Consider the following 11,670-nt stretch of genomic DNA (forward strand, 5'->3'; position numbering starts at 1 on the left):
TCTGCTGCCAGGCTTGTACACAGTGGAACTTAACCTGTGTACACCTTGGGGCCAAACAAGTGTCAGGCTTGTACACAGTGGAACTTAACCTGTGTACACCTTGGGGCCAAACAAGTGTCTTGATTTTCCAGGGTTTATAGTTGTGAACAAAATGGATTAATGAATAGTTAAGCAGTGAAATCTTTGTTGAGCAGTAAGGTAAAGCATGAGAGCTGTTTCTATCTCTCCTAAAATGGCTTTTTTTTTTGTCAGTATGAATATGCCACTCAGTCTCAAGCTTCTAGGTTGGTCTGATCACAGCTACTATACACTGCTCAGTGGCGGATCTAGGAATTTATAAAGGGGGTTTCCAGTTTAGAAGGTGGAAATATATATTGACATGAGATACGCAAAAGTTTGCACTACATCGTCTGGTTTGGTAAGGTGAGACCAAAAAAAAAAAAAAAAAAAGGTCACAGCCTAGTAATAGTACATAAAATATATTAAATAACTTCCTACACACTACTTTAGTAGCTACTGTGACTGCTCTATTAGAGTATCTCGATCGAGACGCACGCCGCGATAATTAAAACATTTAATTGTTACGCAATCATTTTTCAAAGGGGGTTTCCGTGGAAACCTTTGAAACCCCCCTAAATCCGCCACTGCTGCTAACATATATTTGAATAGCATTTTAACGATCAAATAGTGCATGTCATATGTCGACCAAATAGTCCAATAATCATTTCAGCACACTACTCGTCCACCTGTCTATTAAGCAGCTACCTACATGCAAGCATTGATGTTTAGCCTGTATATACATAGTTGACCAGCAGACCCACAGTATTAAGCTATCTAGCACTTGTATGCTATTACAGATTACTTACATGCATCTCTGCACTCACAATTTATTGCTTCATGCATACAATTCATGAATACAAAATTCATGAACAGTACAATAATTTATTAATCCTCTACAACATGCATGGCATATGGCAGTATATGTACAAAAAGAAATTTTATTGACACTGGTCATATAGTGTTGTAATTGATGAGGGATAAAAATCAGTTTATTTTGCAGGGCCGCATTCAGTTCCTGCCTCCACCCTGAACAAAACCATATCATTTGGCTGCTCTTCAGTGTCGTATGCTGACAAAATATATATAAAAAGTTGGCAGAATCACAACCGAACAAAAAGCTGCTGACAAACTGAAGATGTCAAACATTGTGGCCACTTCTTCTGATGTTCTACTATGATCATTATAGATTGTGGTTTAAAGTTACATTCTTTCTTCCCATAGTGAGTGGTGCACAGCTTAGGCTGTTTTGTGCTCTTTGGAGTAGGTGATTTCATCAATGTATCAACTTCTTTGCTGCTTGCATCATTTCTGGGTGTAAAGACTGCGGTAGTCACCACTAACACCTCTTCGTCCACTATCATTGATTCTTTACCGCCTATGAACAATAAATGCAATCGTAACACACCATGTTACGTCTTGTACTCTTTGCATGCGTTAGCTAACTGCTTTTGTTACCCAGTCCCTCGTAGCCAGACCGCTTTTCCAGGTCTATTGCAAGAAAGCAATCCGGCTGGCTACGAGACCTTCTGTTACTACAGCACACGCAGTACTTACTCGTTGTGTTTTGTGCATCCTCCATCGCTTCACTGTAGCCCGGACTAGTAGTAGAGACGATCGTACTGATAGCTGATGATAAAGACGCCGTCAAAAGCAGAACGCATATTACTCGCAACATCTCGGTACTCTATACAAACCACTTACGAGCAGAATAACTTTAGATACTAGCTGTACGCAACTGAGTGCCCTTTTTATAAATACCCTCAAGATTAGCCCCTTTTACGTCATCTTGCATGTCGCCATGCACCAGCTATAAAAGTATCGCCATAAAACAAACACTTCCAAGCACGATGTGTACACACGCGTGCAGTGTCACGCAACTTCCAGCGCGTTCTACCCGGCGGCGCCCGCCTGAGTTAAAAGGATAGAATAACCTAGTCTCGCGCTGAAATAGTGGTCTGGCTGCGCGAGACTAAGAACCCTAATGGCACTCTAAGCTAACAAGGGTTTTACCTATACCTACACAACTAAAACAACAGAACCTATAGAACAACTAACAAGGATAGAAGAGAAGAAAGAAGAGGGGGCTTAGACAGCCCCAAGGCATCCCTCCCCCAGTGCTAGGTCGACTGAGGTTGAAAGTGCACCTTGTAACAAACTTAGTAACTATAAACTGTCCCACAGGCCTTCTGGTATATAGGCTCTGCTTTTACCAAGTACTTTAATCAATGTCCATTTGGTTCCACTTGGGGTACTTGGAGATAATAAGTCACTCTCTAGGGTTCCTATGGATACATATACATGAAAATAGTAAAAAGAAAATATCCTGACTGCCTGGCAGAGTCCTGTAAGCATTCGAGCACTAATCAGATGGCTGCAGGTTTGAGGCCGTCCACGTCCAGTCATAAATTTTTTTCTTCTTTCTCTACTTTTCAAACATACTTAGTGAAATTAATATAAACATCTTTAGTGGGACCACGTGTCCCACAGGCCTTTATAAGGCCTTCTGGTATACAGGCCGCTCTGCCTTCACCAAGCACTTTAGTCATCATAATAACCTGCACCATACAGACAGTGTATTATTAACCATATTAATTAGCTAGCATCCAAATTCAGTTTATCCATTCTTTTTTCAGCCTTGCATGCTCCTTCATCAAGTGATCCTACAAGATAAAACAAATCATTTTTGTACTCCTAAAGTATATTGTTAAGTGTATAGTGTTACATCTCATTAGTAATCCACACCCCTAAGTTGTCTAATTAGTATATTTGAATGAATAGTTAATGCAGAGCTCACCACAATGTCCACAAGTGTTTTATCAGTACTTATTGTACTGTTTTACTTGTTCATCAAGGTTCTGCCTGTATGGCAAAAGAAAAGATATTACATTGAAATTAAACAAAGCAATGGCTTGTTATGCATGCTGAATGTTGAACTGGAAATATTTAGAGGTACAAGTTTGTTATCATATATACGAAGAATTCAGTAGTTTGCTTTGTATAGTCGAGGATAGAAACTTTGCCGATTTATAGTGCCAAAGTGCCCTATCTGTATGCATATGTTCTACACAGCATGTATAGCTCAAAGCACACAAGAGTAACAAGATTTTATAATATTGATTCAGCATTACATCAGATAATTCAACACTTTTATGGGAATTAATATCACCAAGCATACATAATATCTCCATTATTTACTCTTATTATCACACATAAAACCTTTTAAGATGTTTGTTTACCTTTTATGATAAACAGCCACTTAAATTCTTTATTCCCATTCACAGGCACAATAGACTACAAATACAACATCTGTGGTTACTAATCAGTTGATATCATTGTCACAACCTACACATTCTCAGTACACCACTTAACAACAAGTGGGAAGAGTGGTCACGGAAACAATTCATTAACAGTAGACAGACTACTGAGGTCATATTTGTAACCAATCATTGAGTGGGAATAAGTCTGAAAGTGGGCAATGCTATCTTCCTGCTAGCTCTTGAAAGATCAATTTCTGTATTCTCTTTTTAACTGTTCAAGGGAAGTTACTATCAGTAGTCCTGTACTACCAGAATCAAGATTTTTGATCAACTAAAAAAATTGCTTGATTTCATCAGAAAAAGGGCCACTTATTGGGCCACTAATCAAAATGAAAGGATCACTTATTGGGTGATGACCTGATGTCTACATCCCAAATTGATTTCTCAGGATTAACACTTCGGAGAATACTACAGCATCATAAATTATTGTTTTGCAAACAAGTTAGTTTACTACGGGGTACTTGATTGCCACTTCTTGATTACTTGATTTGATTGCAGTTACATATGGTTCTACAGTACTATTGGTTTGGGCCAAAAATTTCTTGACCATGTTGAGCAGGTAGCTGCACTATGCAGGTGACTTTGCACACAAATGGTCGATACATTTAGAAATTACTGCAATGGCCAGATTGGACAGGTGGCCTTATACAGTGAGTAAGTCTCACTGTACTGAAATTGGCCACATGCATTATACACATGTGATGTGCATGTGTATAATGTGTGTATATATGTATGTAAATACATGAGCGTATGTGTGTTTTACAAGTCCAATTCACTTCAAAACATATCACAATACAACCTACAAAGAGAGTGACTGCTTCTTGTTTACACACACATGGCCTTAATGTCTGGCTGTAAACAAACATTAGCCTAACCACCACTTATCAGTTTACTGATAATAGATGAGATAAGCTAACCACATGCACACATATGCACCTTTAACAAAACAATACGTAGCACTCTGTCTATAGCAGTTATAATTGCATTCAGGCAGTGAAATGTGGCTAAGCCAACTATGCAGAATAGTTTTGCAACTAGTACACTAATCAAAATGAAAGGATCACTTATTGGGTGATGACCTGATGTCTACATCCCAAATTGATTTCTCAGGATTAACATTTTGTGGGACAAATATAGTAACTCAGTAACATTCAGAATGTCTCTACTTTGCCTGCACCCTTTCTCTGGTTTTGTAAGTGTAAGGATCTTTGTAGGAATCATACTTGTGTGCAGAATATGGTGGGGCAGCAAGGCTCACTTGGTGACAGTGGCTGAGAAATATCTGCATTTGTTTGTAGCACGGCTGAATCAGCAGATGTGCATCATGGTGATGAGATTCTTGATCCATAGTCTCATCAGCATTGGTATGCAGGGTGCTTGTTTTGCTGGGTGATGCCAAGCCAACTTCATTAGGATGAGTGGGGAGACCTGGAGCTGGGGTGCTTCTCCTGTAGTCAATGTGGCCGGCTGTTCCCCTCAGTATTCGTTACATCACTGCTTTCATCACCACTAGTGGGAGATATCTGTATATTGGATGTTTTCTTAGTGACAGGTCTTCTATTGTTTATCTTACTTTTCACCTTGCTGGCTTCATCATCTTTGTCACCTAAACACAGTATTAATAGCCATAATTAATTAACACATAGCTCAGGAAGGGTTACATTGACAAAGTAAACATATCACTAATGTGTACTTTAATCCTCTGTACTGAAGAATTTGATCAACACTTTGTGGTGTATATGGTTGATTGGCCAACTGCCCACTCATGTTGAGTTTAAAATTTATACATGTTCTCAGCTACAAGTACACAGTGTAGTGCATTAAGTACTCTGTGTGCAGTATATTACAGCTAACATTGCCATTAGCCACAACTGAAACAATATTGATGTATATCATATCAGAGCAGCAGATGCAGAGATGTGTATTACTAACCAAACGCTATGGGAGACATGCTTGCTATAGACATCCCTTTGTAGCAGTGGCTCTTGCTTACTGAAGTGTGCAAAGAGAAAACACTACATTATAAGTAGCAACAGCTACAACTGAAGGAGGCTGCTGAAACAAGAACCATTTCTTCCTGGTGTATACAACAACAGAAGAGTCAGGATGTTACAGAATTGTAAGATGTGTGTATCAATTGCAGTTAATCTAAAACAAGCACTGCTTGATTTAATGACTGTCCACTATCAAGTCAAAAGAGGCCTAGTAAGGTAGCATAGATTCTTCCTTGAATGTTTAGTGCTATGAAGTTGAGTGAGGACTTTTAACAATGGATGACATTTTTTTACATAAAATGCACATTTGTGCATGTGTGTGTGTGTTTGTTTGTACATATAGTACATACCACACACCTTATAAGGCTAGTAAATTTCTTTATCAACTCATTAGTTGCTGCTGGGAATTTATCGGGAGCGTCATCCCAGCAACTACAAGTGAAATAGATAAATATGTGCTCAGGCCTGCATATCGTAAACGTTTTTGTATGATGGCTGGTGCACTGTGTGTAGGGTTTGTCTGCAGTGTAGTGTATAGTGTAGTGTAGTGTAGTGTGTGTGTGTGTGTGTATGCCAATATGTTTGCGTGTGTAGTTTGTGAGTGTGTGTGCTTCTGCACATGAGTGTGTGTAATGATAATGCATCAGCTATTTGAAATACTCTGGCTAGACAACAGATCAGGAGCATGTGGTAAACAAGCCAAGCAGCAGGTACAGATAACCGTGCTATAAGTGAGCAATTTGTTTATTAATATCCACATCACCCTTGGTGAATAGGTGGCATGAATGGTATTAACTTTGAACCACAAACTTTAGGTTCCAAGGAAAATGTTGCTTCTCTATTTTCTATACAACACACATGGAATGTTTCCTATATACTCAAGAGTATTAATACAGTGTATTTCAATGTAGTTTTCTAGTTCCATGTGTACGTCATAAAGAAGGCTTAGTGAATAGTGGCATTAAATTTCCCCTATACCATAGCATTTATAAAAAAATTCTCAGTAGTACAAATGTGCCTCCACTTATCATCCAACCTTCTCCACTATCTGTCTTGACTCACAGATGCTTTGCCATTGCTAACAATTAGTACAGTTTGTTAAAGACGTGTACATTGTAAACAAATGGTTTCACAAGAATCAAGTACAACTTAGTCAGAACCATGTTATATTTTAAAATTTTACCTAATGTGGTAATGCATTGTGCTGGAATTCAATATTCACAGCTTCATAGTATGACTGCTCAGGTGCGTACTACTATTGCGGTGGGCTTTAGATGCATGCGGCAACACACGGAACACTGTTTCAAGTACTCCACACTATGCGTGAGCAATTTGTCCTCATCACAGTTACAATAAACAATGAAAATATTTTTGTTCCGGTCAGACAGTATGAATGTTGTTAAACTCTTTGGTGATTAATAACAATTTTTTGTTATATTACTGATACACTGCCTGTATAGGAGGAATTCAGCACCACTGTACTAATACTAAATCTTCCCTTCAAATACATGGAAAAAGTTGAATACATTCCAATATGTTATAGTGTCCAATTCCACATGTACTGTAGAGAAGAATTAGTACTTATTCCATGGTACCTACGTATAAAGAGTAGGGGAATCGAAAAGTAAACACATTTTAGTACTGGACACCAAATGCACTGCTATACAGGCTGTAACATATTAACACGTTCACAGGTTTGTGACATGTACAATGTAAAGCAAACTATTGGTCTGTATCTAACTAAAGGTATGTTAATGGCTACTCAATAGATTTTGAATAGTGAAAGCTAGTTCAAAGTATAAACATCAGCACAACCAAAGAAAACAACACACCCACACAAAATATACACAGTGGATACAAAATATACACAGAGTGTATCAGTACTAAGTATGTACACAGAAATCTACATACAGAGAAATCTCAGCATTGCCAAAGTGATTTTGAGGTATTGGGCACTTCAGGGCATTGAACATCCCCTTTTCCCCTTATTTGCATTCCCTTGCTTGTAGTTGTAGTAGTATGTAGAGTAAATAGATATGTAGTCATGTGGTTCTATTAGTTGTTGTACCCTATAGTCTGTTTTGACATTGCATACATAAAAGTGGTACTGTACGTAAACAAAAGACAAAATCTGGTGGCTGAACACATACTGTAAAACACACGATGCACATGCACCTGCATGCACACACTACACACATATACCACACTATAGTATGTACAGGTTGAGCTGGATCCTCAAAAAAATTCAATAACTCATGGATGCAATTACAGACGATTGTGAAATTTGGCTCATTTGTAGCACTGCTTAACCCACTAAAAATATTTCAAAATATTTTTGTTCAAATCTCTGACACAATAGTTACAACCAATCAAAATTCCAGCTCAATACTATATATGCATGCATGCACGTACGCACACACCATGTACATGCGCACACACGTGTACACACGTACATGCATGCACACAGTGACACCAATCTAACACTTTTAAGCACATACACTATACAAAAAATACCAGTGATCATATTAGAGTTATTACAGAGCTAAGCCAGTTCAGAGGTTTCCACTATAAACATATAATACTGTACACCAGTCCTATACATTACCAAACATACCAAGCTATATAATATTATACATATTACACTCAGTATTTTATCATTAACAGCTGGTTACTCAAATTTAACCTAAGAACCATGCCAACTACCCAGGTGCACTGCACTAGCATGTATGCACATACAGCTGTACACAACTACATATTATATTTATACTCAGCTTACTAGTATTGCTGGCAGCTGAATTAGCTGGTGACTGGTAGCTAGGGTTTTCCACTTGGGTGGGTACCTTCTTCACTTGAGTACCAGATACCAAAAGGTTGAGAGTGTGACGTGATGCTTGACAAGTGTTTTACTTTATAGCTACAAAATGGAGAAACAAGAGAGTGGTTAGTGTCTATGCACAATGACAGTTTGCATGACACTGGTTGGCAGTAACAAAAGTCTTACATAATCACTAGCCAGCATTCACAATTTTGTACATACAGCACATGAAAGTGCTTACAATGTCTACACATTAACTGATAATTGGACTGGCTTCACCCTGAAATGTGGATACCTTGATAAGTTAAGATTTTTTTTTTTGATTGACATGTGGTTGAGGGTAACCATTGGTAGTACCAATGGTGTGTGTGGTAATGTGATATCAACAGTTGGTAGAATTGACCCCACCAATATTGCATTCTGGGCTTTCCATGTAACAATCATTCGCCTGTATCACCATATCAGAACAATTCAATATATTTTAATGTCATTCAGCTATAGTATGAAAATGTACTGTTTGTTCAATTAGAATTATTTTTAAAAAACTGATTCTACAGAAACCTGTTAATTTTAGCAACTTTTATATGCTCACCTGTATAGCACGTATATCATATAGGGGGTGGGTGGGTGGGAGGGACGTTCTTTGATATTGTATATACATTAGTTTGCCAGTGATAGTTATAAACAGCGAACAGAATGTAATGAATTGCCCGCCCACGCACAATTTGCACCTTCGTTAAAATGGCCTTGCTCAGACGATTAAATGTCTAGGACGTAGTTTTCTGTATAAATACTTTGGTTTGTTTATCATGCTGTAATATTGAGCTGCTGTGTTATGCTATAATAATATTAATGCTTATATTATTATTTTAATGATGTTTCTATTACTTTAGTGCACGGTGGGAGGTGGAAGCGTCCATGATCACGATTGGGCACTGTGCAAATAAGGTGAGTGTATGCTTTGTACAAAGAAACCCACGTAGCTGTGCAGGGCTCATCTTCTGTATAGTCTTTTTGTTTTTTTGAGGGGTAGTCAATGCCCATGCAAAACACCGAAATGGTGTACCGGAAGGGGTTGCCAACGCCCACGCAAAGCACCCAAATGGTGTGTACGAGAGTCCCAATCTTTATGTATTTTAAAAGCATTTAGTGAGATTGCTAACTAGTAACTACCTGTACAGTTGTTGATCTACATCTTGTTTTAGCTATTCGTGATCGATCATTGTCTACTTTGTTAAACTCACTTTCTCCATTACTTTTACATGATTTTGGATTTAGGATTTGGTTTCTAAAATATTTGTGTATTTCTGATTGGATTTCTCACATAGTGTACAAGAGTCCCAAGGCATTGGCTACCCCTCGCTTTTTACCAAAAGTCAGTTCATCTCTAGTTGACAAAGGTAGTCTGACCATCTAATTATGATTCTAAATTAAATTCTTGATCACAGATACACATTTCTCTTGTTGCTATATGTGGTGGACCACAAAATTAACTAATGTAAACAACCCTTACCATACCTTGTAGTGTTTTATGTGAATGTGTAGTGTAGTGTAGTGTGTGTGTGTGTGTGTGTGTGAGTGTGTGCGCGTGCGCGTGCGCGTGCGTGATAAAGATTTTTTTTAAATTCACCAATTAAAATGTGACCGTTTTTTCCACAGGTTTACATTCTGGAGATCTGCAAACAGCTAACTTGAAAGTTTTATATTGACAATTTTTTTTAAAATTAATATTTATTTGATTACATGTACAATGGCTATTGACTATTGAAAAGTTGATGAATTAAACATTCACGAAAGGAATGCTTATCCATTGCAACTCGCCCACGCAATACAGCACGCGCTTCACTAATAATTAGTGCTCAGCCGGGGTATGCGACTATTGGATTGAGATGGTGATTTTTATAAAATTATTTGTATCATGTATAACGTTCGTCACGAACGGTATAACTAGCTGAAGTATTCAAGCAAGGAGTGATCTAGCCTTGTATCACCGGAATTAGTTAAAAAGTTCGCGCCTGGATTGTTGGGGTGAGCCAATATTTTCATTGCCAATGGTTTTATGTGTAATGTTAAACCCCCTACTTTGTACCATGAAAAAGGCCGTATTAAGCTGTTGCGTTTTACGTGAAAGTAGATGTCATCTTGGCCATTCCTGCTAGAACCGGGGAAAGGTTTAAAAGTTATCTGACGCTCCATGACAGAGCCTTGAAAACCTGCTTCCAGTGTAGACGCGTGTATCTTGTAAACGAAAAAAAAAATTTTTTAAAGTCGCTTAATTGTTTGATATGTATACCAGTGATCATATCAGAGTTATTATATAGCTAAGCCAGTTCAGAGGTTTCCACTATAAACATATGCCAGTCCTATACATTACCAAACATACCAAGCTATTTAATTATTACATATTACACTCAGTAATTGATTATTAACAGCTGGCTATTCAAATCTATTACCTAAGAACCGTGCCAACTACCAAGGTGTGTTTCATAAACATTCAACATCAGTTAATGTGTGCTATTTGTTACAGTACAACATAACTAACTATTCAACCAGCGTGTCCGATGAATTTATTATTTTCATCATTAACAAATACCCAAATGTGCTGTCTGCCTGTCAAATATGATAACATTCAGAGGACAGAGTTTGCAGGCATACTCACAGCGCATGTATGTATTGAGTTTCTATTACTTCCATTAATAATAACACACAACACATGGACTATTACATACGTACCAATTGCGGGTTATAAAGGAATCATGTTTTCGATTCATTGTACCTATAAAAATTAATCAGGGTCGTAAAACATTTAAGGTCATTTCATTAATTCAGACACTTATTAAGGATTCATTCAGGATGCCATGATAGATAGGATGCTTTGGTAGGTTTTGATTCCCAAGATGTCCATAATATGCAGTACAGCATATGTACACAGTATGTACATGTGTAAACATGTGCACATGGGGGGTATATACATGTACCGTACAAATAGCTTACTGTTCAAGGTAAGCTAAACAGCTTTGGTATGCCTTTAATAGGAGGTGGTCGTGCTCCTAGACAAAAGCAGACACAAAGCAAATCATTACACACATACATATGTAGATATTTGTAATCAACATAGTTTTGAACTGGTCTATTATTAAGGAATTTAGACCAGTTCAAAAGGAATAAGGAATTTTCAAAACTAGGAATTTTCAAGGAATTTTCTAAACGAAGAAATGAAAATTAGTCAATTTACAGAATAAAAGGTCTAATGGACACTGGTGATCAAGTTCATCACCATGGAAACATTGACCAAACATTTCTTATACAGGAGCTTACAGCATCTTGTGGCACTTATGAGTTCCTAGAACTTTTAATCATGAAGTACACCTTAGCTATGTTTGGGACCTACTTGACATGGCCAATAAAATGAGGTGGTCTCATTAACAGGTCACTAAGTACACCAGTACATGTAACGTAGTACCAGGGTTGCACCTTTGGTACT

The 11,670-nt window shown here is 37.8% G+C and overlaps 2 long non-coding RNA genes across 2 annotated transcripts; one reads left to right on the forward strand and one right to left on the reverse strand.

Moving 5' to 3' along the window:
* Window positions 1–922: 922 nt before the first annotated feature.
* LOC136258724 (uncharacterized) lies at window positions 923–4,965 on the reverse strand. The gene is made up of 6 exons (XR_010702944.1): window positions 4,951–4,965; window positions 4,636–4,900; window positions 3,297–3,351; window positions 2,855–2,919; window positions 1,615–2,720; window positions 923–1,435 (listed from the first exon to the last, which is right to left on the reverse strand). It is a non-coding gene; the product is annotated as an uncharacterized lncRNA (long non-coding RNA).
* A 3,939-nt stretch (window positions 4,966–8,904) lies between these two features.
* On the forward strand, window positions 8,905–10,068 carry LOC136258727 (uncharacterized). The gene is made up of 3 exons (XR_010702946.1): window positions 8,905–8,984; window positions 9,080–9,134; window positions 9,846–10,068. It is a non-coding gene; the product is annotated as an uncharacterized lncRNA (long non-coding RNA).
* The last annotated feature ends 1,602 nt before the right edge of the window (window positions 10,069–11,670 follow it).

Source organism: Dysidea avara, chromosome 6, assembly GCF_963678975.1.
Source record: "Dysidea avara chromosome 6, odDysAvar1.4, whole genome shotgun sequence".
Lineage (NCBI taxonomy): Eukaryota > Metazoa > Porifera > Demospongiae > Dictyoceratida > Dysideidae > Dysidea > Dysidea avara.